A 9,366-nucleotide genomic window follows, 5' to 3' on the forward strand; every position below is an offset into this window, starting at 1 on the left:
GAGAACCTAGAGCCCGAGATGACAGCATGAGATTTATTTCACACGGACTGGTAATGCCTTTGCGAGCTTCGTCGGGAAAACAAGGGTCCAATGTTTTCTGCAGACCTGTGTGCAGCTCAGGAACGGGAACATCAGGGTGTACTCTGAAGAAATGATGGTACTAGGAGGCCCTATCGTTGTGCGGCACCCGCCACTAATGTTTCACGAGATCTAGAGTTCAAATTAATGTCATGGTGCTTGCTTTCTTGACGTGTTCGCTATCGCTTAATCGCCTAAGAAGCCCATTTACACTACCTGCATTTGTCCGTGACTTGAATATGCGTCATCCATCTCGGATCCTGGTAGCACTAGACGAACACACAAACTCGAAGCAGTACAGAGTCGTTCCGTTCGCTTTATGTTATCCAGTTGTAACCGCACAGCCACTGTGTTGCCGTAATGAAGTCCCCGCTTAACCTTCCTGAACTCGCTATTTGGCGTAAAATAGCCGGGCTCACTCTCTTTCATAAATTTATTATCACAAGAACAACCTTTGTGAACAGTCTGTTAATCCCCATATTATCTATCTATCTATCTATCTATCTATCTATCTATCTATCTATCTATCTATCTATCTATCTATCTATCTATCTATCTATCTATCTATCTATCTATCTATCTATCTATCTATCTATCTATCTATCTATCTATCTATCTATCTATCTATCTATCTATCTATCTATCTATCTATCTATCTATCTATCTATCTATCTATCTATCTATCTATCTATCTATCTATCTATCTATCTATCTATCTATCTAACGTAGCTGTCCACGTCTCGGTGCTCTCCTCGGCATTTCATTAAGTTCAAATGTGCTAGAATTGTGCGCAAACGCCGGCGTGAGAAAAGCGTTGACGCCATTACTTCGTTCGAAGTCTGATTTCTTAACGGGACTCTGAAACAGCTTTTGAAGTTTTTTCAGTGTTTACGCTACAGCAACACCAAATCATTCGCACCACACTTTAAGCAACGCACCGTGTACAAAGGTAGCTACGTGCAATCTTGCTCCCTCAACTCTTCGAACACTCAGTTACAGTGTACTAGAATGGGGCAGTGGGCTCACTGCCGTGTCCCTGCGCCGCGCCACCGCGGCCCTCTCCGCGTCGACAGCTTGAGCGCCCGCCAGGGGCGCTGCCGCCAGTTTCTCCTGATCCATCCTGCCTGACAGCCATCCTGCCTGACAGCCAAGCCAAGGATCCTGCCTGACAGCCAAGGCCAAGCTAGCCAAGCATAAGGACATTCTGCCGTAAAGGGCACAGAACGAAGCTGAAAACTTAAGGTTTTTTTTTTCTTCTGGAGTAAAATAGTTTTAATTGAAGTAAAGACACTAGGCCAACGCTAAAAAAAAAGAGTAAAGTTTTTTTTTTCGAGCCTGGTGGCACACTTGTCACCGCCCCGTTATAAAGGGGACGCTCATAGCATCCATCCATCCATCCATCCTGAAAACTCTTGCGGGATGTGAAGCGCGTCCCCTTGGTCGGTATATGTTAGGCTGGTTACGCTGTAGTTGCGGGGGGATCAACAAACGCGGGGTTCGTGGCGGGGAGAGGGCCACGACAATGACACAAGAAGAGATCACAAAAAAAAAGAGGAGGGGAGGGGGTCGAGCATTTTATTCTTTTTTTTAACTGACCCAAGTAGTTGAAGCTACTGTTTCCATTTCTGTGTGCCCTGCAGCGCATGTTCACGCCGTTCATTCGTTTGAAGGACCTTTGTCGGCACCACGCGTGCCGCTTTACTGCACTTATATATGCTTGTTTTTCTGAAGGATCGGCATCTGTGTCTATGCGCAAATTGCAACTGTCTCAAAGACGGCCCGCCGCTGCATCTGGAGAGGAGGGACGCACTTTTTTACATCCTCAGGCGGTCGTGCACATAGAGCATGCAGCATACGTGCAGAGAAATTTCTGGGGCAGCGTTTGACAACAAAAAACAGCTGGACCCAACGAAGCTAGGAGTGACCGCAGAGTCAAGTGCGACAACAATAAAAGCAAGAAAACGCGCGGTGACAACAAAACCATACTCGTGATTTGGTAAAACGGGGGGGAGGGGTCCGGGGTACTTCTAAAAAAATAATAATGAACGCTGGTACGTCGCTGCTTGTTTCGCTATCGAAGTCCTAAGCACAGAACTATAGTGACGATGAAACTGGCTGGATAGAGACGTACAGCTCTCATTAGGAAGCGGGGGAGGTCCAAAGAGATTGGGCTCTCTCTGGGATGTGCCTGGTAGGTCGACGTTGTCGTCGGCTGTCGACTGCAAGCATCGCCGGCGTTTCTTGCTGTCCTTTATTTTTAATTTTCGTAGTCGATTAGCAGATGTTCATACACGTTTGTTACATCTGTTTATTGTTCGACCACGAGTGACAATTTCTGCATTGTTAATCCATATTGTGATATGGCAAACATTTGCGAATAGGGTTTTGTGTAAATATAAGGTCAGTTTTTTCGTGTCCTGTTTTATCCGTGCTGCTGAAGAACTGGTGCAATTCTACGGTGCAATAAAAATATGTGTACGCACGTGAAGCATGTTACTTGTTATGAACTCATAATAACTATGTATAAATATTTTTTTTCATTGGGCATACGAGTCCAACTGCAGTTTTGGTAACCTTGTACGATCTACGTCAGCAAATAAAAAAAAATTAAGAGTACGGTGTGGATACATTTATTACGAAGCCGAGTGATTCCGCCCATTATTGATTGGCGAAAAAAAGAACATTAAGTGGGTTAGTTACACGACCAGCTCATATGTGCGATAAAAACTAAAAAAAAAATGAGGCGTTGTTTATCTTCGGCATAGTGGGTCTCGAAAGGCGGCAGTGAAGTCGCTATGATCGCTACAGTGGCGAAAGGGCATTGAAAATCGTATCGATCAGCAGGACAAAAAAAAAAAAAAGCTAACGCCCCCAACTACACACCCTGTTATTGCAGCGGCTGCGTGGAGGAGCATTCATCTATGCAATAGCTGCTTAAAACATCGCCCGCCCTCCGTAAATCAGTCACAACGGCAGTAACTTATTCCACAACACGCAGAAAACTTGCATCAAAAGAACTTCCGTGAGTTGCGCACCGTAACTTTGACTTTTCTTGCGCGCAAAACAGCAACGCGCGCTAGCCGCGCCCTACGACCCGCCGGAAAGTTTCAGGTGATGCTGCGAGCCGCGCCGCCTGTCGGCGGCGACATGAAGTGCGTCATGCTCCGCCGCTCAGTGAGCGCACTACAAACTTCTAGAACACTGTAACTCAGTGTCGCTGGCGACTGCAGCGCACCCGACGGGTGGAGCTCCGTCGAGTGCTCCTGGCCGCGGGCGCCTTCGGGCAACAGAAAAGAAGCGCGCGGAGTGGTTGAGATAGCGTTTGCACAAATAAGAAATGAAGCTAGCTCAAGGAGTCGAAGACGACAACGATAGAATCCATGCCACGGGGATTGGGAGGAGGCGGAGGAGAATAAAAAAGAAGTTAAAAAAATCACAGCATATCCACGGAGTGAATGATGATGAGTGGGCGAAGCTGCGGAGGTTCATCGGTAAACCGTGAATCTTCCGTGAATTCTGCCCAGTACATCATCACCGACGTGAGATCGGGCGCGTTTATACTAAAGGTTCGATGAGTTATGACGACTTGCAGCGCACTTTAATTTTACATGTACGCTGTGAATTTTCATTGTTTAGAAAACCATTGCTTAGAAAACATCTGGCGTCTTTCGTTAAGCAGCTGGCGTCGTTTCGTTTTGCTTTAGAAACATCTGGCGTTCTTTCGTTTTGCTTTTACAAAACATCTGGCGTCTTTCGTTAAGCAGCTGGCGTCTTTTCGTTTTGCTTTAGAAACATCTGGCGTTCTTTCGTTTTGCTTTTACAAAACATCTGGCGTCTTTTGTTGGTTTATTTCATCAATCAACGGCGTTTTGAACAAAATTTTTATTGTTTAATCACGCACAGGAGAAATCTCACCAGGCACTACCTTGGAGGTAAACAATGGCTGCTAATGGGAATGAGAGACAGAAGAAGTCGGCTTTTAGCTAACGCTGCGAATTTTTTTATTGTTCAACAACGCACAGGAAAAATCTCCCACTGGCACCACCTTGCAGGTCAAAGCGTAAGAGTGGTTACATACTACGCTACGAGGGACGAACGGGTGCCGCTATAAGGAGGTTCGCCCCTAAAACGACGTGGTGACGAGTACTGTGTCCCTGCATTATGTGCGGTCGTGTTACAAGAAACGCGCGAAGAACAAGCGCATGCTTGACCGAGAACGCACGTGAACGTGAAGTCTTCGCTATGCGGATATGGGACTCTCTAGCTTTTGATATACATTGAAGACGTGGACTTGACCGCAAATGTGCAGCGTATTACGAAAGCATGGAAGAATCGGCCCTTCAGAAATATTTAATGCTGAACACATCTTTCGATGTTATTAGGAGGGTGGCGTTGCCACATCTCGATTTGAGCTCTCTGCTTAAACGCAAGAGTGTTTGCTATGGCACAGCTAATAATCATTCTCACAACTGCAAGTCCGTTAAATTTTTTAGATTCTATACTCAGTTGGAAGAATGAGAGAGAAGGAATGTAGCAAAGGTAGGGAGAGATGTCGAGAACAGACATTGCGTAGACATCCAAGATGCGGCTGCAAATGGATGGAGGCGAAAATGTTTGAGGTCCGCGTACTTAGATTTAGGTGCATGTTGAAGAACCCCAGGTGGTCGAAATTTCCAGAGCCCTCCACTACGGCGTCTCTCATAATCATATCGTGGTTTTGGGGCATTAAACCCCAGATAATATTGTTATGCTTCTCGAACAACGTACGCTTTGGCGATCGGGGTGTTCTACATCGCTTTTACACATTTCAGTGATTTCTTTACATTTTCACGTGTATATGGCTGATGCAATACCAAATATCTGTGAATAGCCTAAATAACAAAAAATCAATGAAATTTAAGGTCACTTTTCGAAGCAGCCCTTGCACATTTGTACATGGCGCCATGTCAGACATTACATGTCAGACATTACTAGATACTGGCACGCAAGAAGACATATTTGGTATTTTATGCTAGAATGAGAACGCCAGACAGCAGATGCTACTTTTCTAGAGCAAATACACTGTGAGCCCGTTATCCATGAATGCCAGGCGTAAATCATAATTGTGGTTCTCTCTTGAATTTAACTGTGAGACTATGCTGCGCTATAAGATGTGAGAACGAAACATACATATATATATTTAAGAATTTCTGAAGTATTTGCTCTGCAGATTGTCATTAAAGATACCCACTATTTTAATTTCAATTATATGTATTTTTCGGTTGAGTCGACATTGAAATTTACCATAGCCTTTGATTAACTCGTGATATGAATGTTCTTTTCTTTGCTATGCTGCGTGAGTTTTTTTATTTTCTTTTGCTTTGTACGTTAAAGCGTAAGCTGTTAAGATCTCACCGCAACAGCCAACTTTGGTGGTGATATTCTGCGCCGCTGCTGCAGCCGCCGCCAGTCTCTCTCTCAGCTATCGCTCATCATCAGAAAAACAAAACTGCCTTGGAACCACAATAAAAAATGCCCCACAAGTCTGACAATATACACGACATATTGAAACGGCGAAAGAGACAGCTATGGCTACGACCATAGCACGAACTGACAACTATTGTACAATCAGGGATTCAGAAACGTCAGTACGCAACTTTGCAATTGGCAGAAGCTCCCTTGAGGCACTGCGTATTCTCAGAACAGGCAAAAAAACCACGAAGACAGATGCGCCTACATTCTATGGATTACAGTCAACAAACGCCACCCCACAGAAGAGGCAGCACACAACTCAGCTCAAGGACTGACATTCCGAGCTACATCGGATACTGATCTCTCGTCAAAATTTCCCGATGTGTGGAGGTGGGAGGTCGGAATGACTAAATTCAATGAGATTACTAAACATTAAAAACTGCGCAGGTTCCACTCTTGAATGCGACACTCACGCGTGCTCCATTATTTCACATGCTCTGGTTTTTAAGAAGACGAACTCTTAAAGGGACACTAACGTGAAACAATGAATCTGTTTAGATTGATAAATTGAACTATTTCAACTCTAATGTCGTGCATTTCATCATCAGAGGTTTATTATAGAGCACAGAGTCTAGGTCAATTTTAATCTTAAATCCTTCTCCGAAATCTCCGTTCATGACGTCACGGATTTCAATGTCTTTTTTTCGTATTCTTGCCACATTGGCTCAATGGAATTTTCTGCTACTGTCGCGTACCCCCTGTCGGGGTTTGTGTGATCGGGGTTCTCCGGGACCAAATAAAGTTTATTTCATCATCATCATCCTGAAATTTAGTATTTTAGGTCTACCGCCTCTTCAGAGCACAATGCAATTCATTTTTACCTATTAGGAACTACTTACGACCTAGTACAGACTGTCAAAATTTATGACGTCATGGAGTCTGGTGCAAGAATTCCGGTGTGGCGTCGCCACCCGAATTGTTATTTGCTGCCTGTTTTCTCGCTTACCAAACGTCTTCTCGCGGCAAGCGTGGGGATTTTGGGATTGTGAAAGAATAATTTACTAATGTGAGAGAAATCATTTGTCTCTTTAGTGGCCCTTTAAGACAACACTGTTAATGATTCTTTTAAACGGGTCTTGAATGACTACTTGAACAATCTTAATGAGTATTGCTTATTGGTATTGTTAAATTTTTCTCATATTAACGAAGAACAGACACATCTCAGTGTATTAATGACCGTAAAAATATATTTCAGGTTGGTCATGTGCATAATGTTTGGTTTTGTTTCACGTCCCTCTGAGGCGTCACCTGGGGTCTTTCAAATACGTGTAGTCTTTCAAGTAGAACGTGCCTCACTCAGTGAATACTTTGTTACTGTGAACTCTCAGCGTACTCACCAACGCACGTCGTCGCTTTCTACAAAAACATATGCGTTTAGCAAAGGGGGTGTTAACTATGGCGCAACCGCATGCACTTTACCCACCAAAAAATGTGCTCAGTTTCTCACTTTTATAAACTGCGACTAGCAAGCCTTTTGTTTATAGCCGTTGTCGGGAACACACGGAGGCGTGTTGGCTTACCAAGAGAGCTAATAATCTATCTATCTATCTATCTATCTATCTATCTATCTATCTATCTATCTATCTATCTATCTATCTATCTATCTATCTATCTATCTATCTATCTATCTATCTATCTATCTATCTATCTATCTATCTATCTATCTATCTATCTATCTGTCTGTCTGTCTGTCTGTCTGTCTGTCTGTCTGTCTCTGTCTGTCTGTCTGTCTGTCTGTCTGTCTGTCTGTCTGTCTGTCTGTCTGTCTGTCTATCTATCTATCTATCTATCTATCTATCTATCTATCTATCTATCTATCTATCTATCTATCTATCTATCTATCTATCTATCTATCTATCTATCTATCTATCTATCTATCTATCTATCTATTGTAAAGGTGTGGGCCAGCAGCCTTCCAGAACCCCGCAGAGACGCGGCAGAGACACCGAGGAAGGCATCTTTATTCCTCGAAGCCCCGGCAGTGACTGCCGGTCCGGCGGTTGGCGAGCACCAGCTACAAGCGTGCGCGTGCCTATCATCCTCCTCTTTGGCCGGCTGCCTCGCTGCCAGCGCTCCCATACAGCCACCTCTCCTTTGGGAAAAGTGGGGTAAGAGGACGTGGGGCACTACGTGCCGGTAGCCCACGGAATTGTCCTGGGTACCCTTGGTCACGGCGGATCGAATGTGGCATAAGCGACCGCATGCCGGCACAGTTTGTCCACCACTTGACCACGGTCCCGGCGTTGTCCTCGTCGTAGTTCTGATCTCCCGCCTTCTTTTCTTTCTTGGCCGTGGCCGCGCATTTCCCGTCTTCGTCATTGTCGTCACGGTTGCCCCCCATTTTCCTGCCTTTACTTGTCTTTGACCGGCCTGGACTCTTCCTCGTTCTCGTCTTCGATGTAGCCTCCTTTCATCCTGTCCTTGCCTTTCGTTGTTCTTGTTCTTGGTCCCCTTCAACTATTGCTCACACCCACTGCGGGGGATTGGCCAAGAATTGAGTGGTTTTATAACGTATTGTATAACGGGTTGATTTGGCAGGCTCGTTATCCTCTTTGCTGTCGTCTCGTTTCTTCTGCTGCTTCTTACGTTTCTTGCGCTCCGGCTCCTGTTTCAGCTTCTCTCGCCAGCTTTTGGCTTCCTCTTTGGCTTTGATTTTCTCCTTCTCTTTCTTCGTCCCCCTGCCAGCTGCAGCCTCGTCAACTGCCTGACCAGTCGAAGCGGCAGCAGCAGCGGGAGACTCCGTGTTAGGTAGCGCTTTCCTGCGTTCAATTTCCAAAGTGATCTCTTCCAACATCTTCTCAAGCTTGTCGTCATCCTGGTTTTTTCTACTTCTTTTTCGTCTTCTCATTTTTCAAAATGTCCTTCTCTTTCTCCTCAACATCGTACTTTGAACTGTCCACACCCTTCACATCGTTATCGTCGTCCTCGACATCAACGGCGTTTGCGTCGTCGGCTCCATTCACTGTATCTCGTCGTTCCACTCACCAAGCCGGGTGTGCCCTCGCTCTCTACGTGGCACCCTACTTCACCGTCGGTGCATTCGGATGCTCTAATCCAGTTTTCGGCGCCGTCTTCAGCTCCTACGCTCTCGTCTACATCCTTCGCTACCTCCACGACTTTCTCTTCGCCATCCCGAGACTCAGCGGCTTCTTCACAGTCCCGGGCCTCCCCAACCTCTTCATCACGGAAAAAAATTTTAGGGGCGAAGCTCCTTAAGGCGGCACCCGTTCGTCCCTCGCAGTTGTAGTCGTAGTGCGTAACCAGTCGTAACGTAGTACCAGATCTTGACCTCCAAGGTGGTGCCAGTGGGAGATTTTTCCTGTGCGTTGTTGAACAATAAAAAATTCGCAGCGTGCGCGTTAACTACAGCCGAATTCTTCTGTCTCTCATTCCCCATTAGTAGCCATTGGCATGTTCCAGTAGGAAACGTTAGTAGAAGTAGAAGTGCAAGTGTTAGCTAAAAGCCGACTTCTTCTGTCTCTCATTCCCATTAGCAGCGATTGTTTACCTCCAAGATAGTGCCTGGTGAGATTTCTCCTGTGCGTGATTAAACAATAAAAATTTTGTTCAAAACGCCGTTGATTGATGAAATAAACCAACGAAAGACGCCAGATGTTTTCTAAAAGCAAGACGAAAGAACGCCAGATGTTTCTAAAGCAAAACGAAAAGACACCAGCTGCTTAACGAAAGACGCCGGACGTTTTCTAAACAATGAAAATTCACAGCGTACATGTAAAATTAAAGTGAGCTGCAAGTCGTCATAACTCATCGAATCTT

The sequence above is a fragment of the Rhipicephalus sanguineus genome, chromosome 7, assembly GCF_013339695.2.
Source record: "Rhipicephalus sanguineus isolate Rsan-2018 chromosome 7, BIME_Rsan_1.4, whole genome shotgun sequence".
Taxonomy (NCBI): Eukaryota; Metazoa; Arthropoda; class Arachnida; order Ixodida; family Ixodidae; genus Rhipicephalus; species Rhipicephalus sanguineus.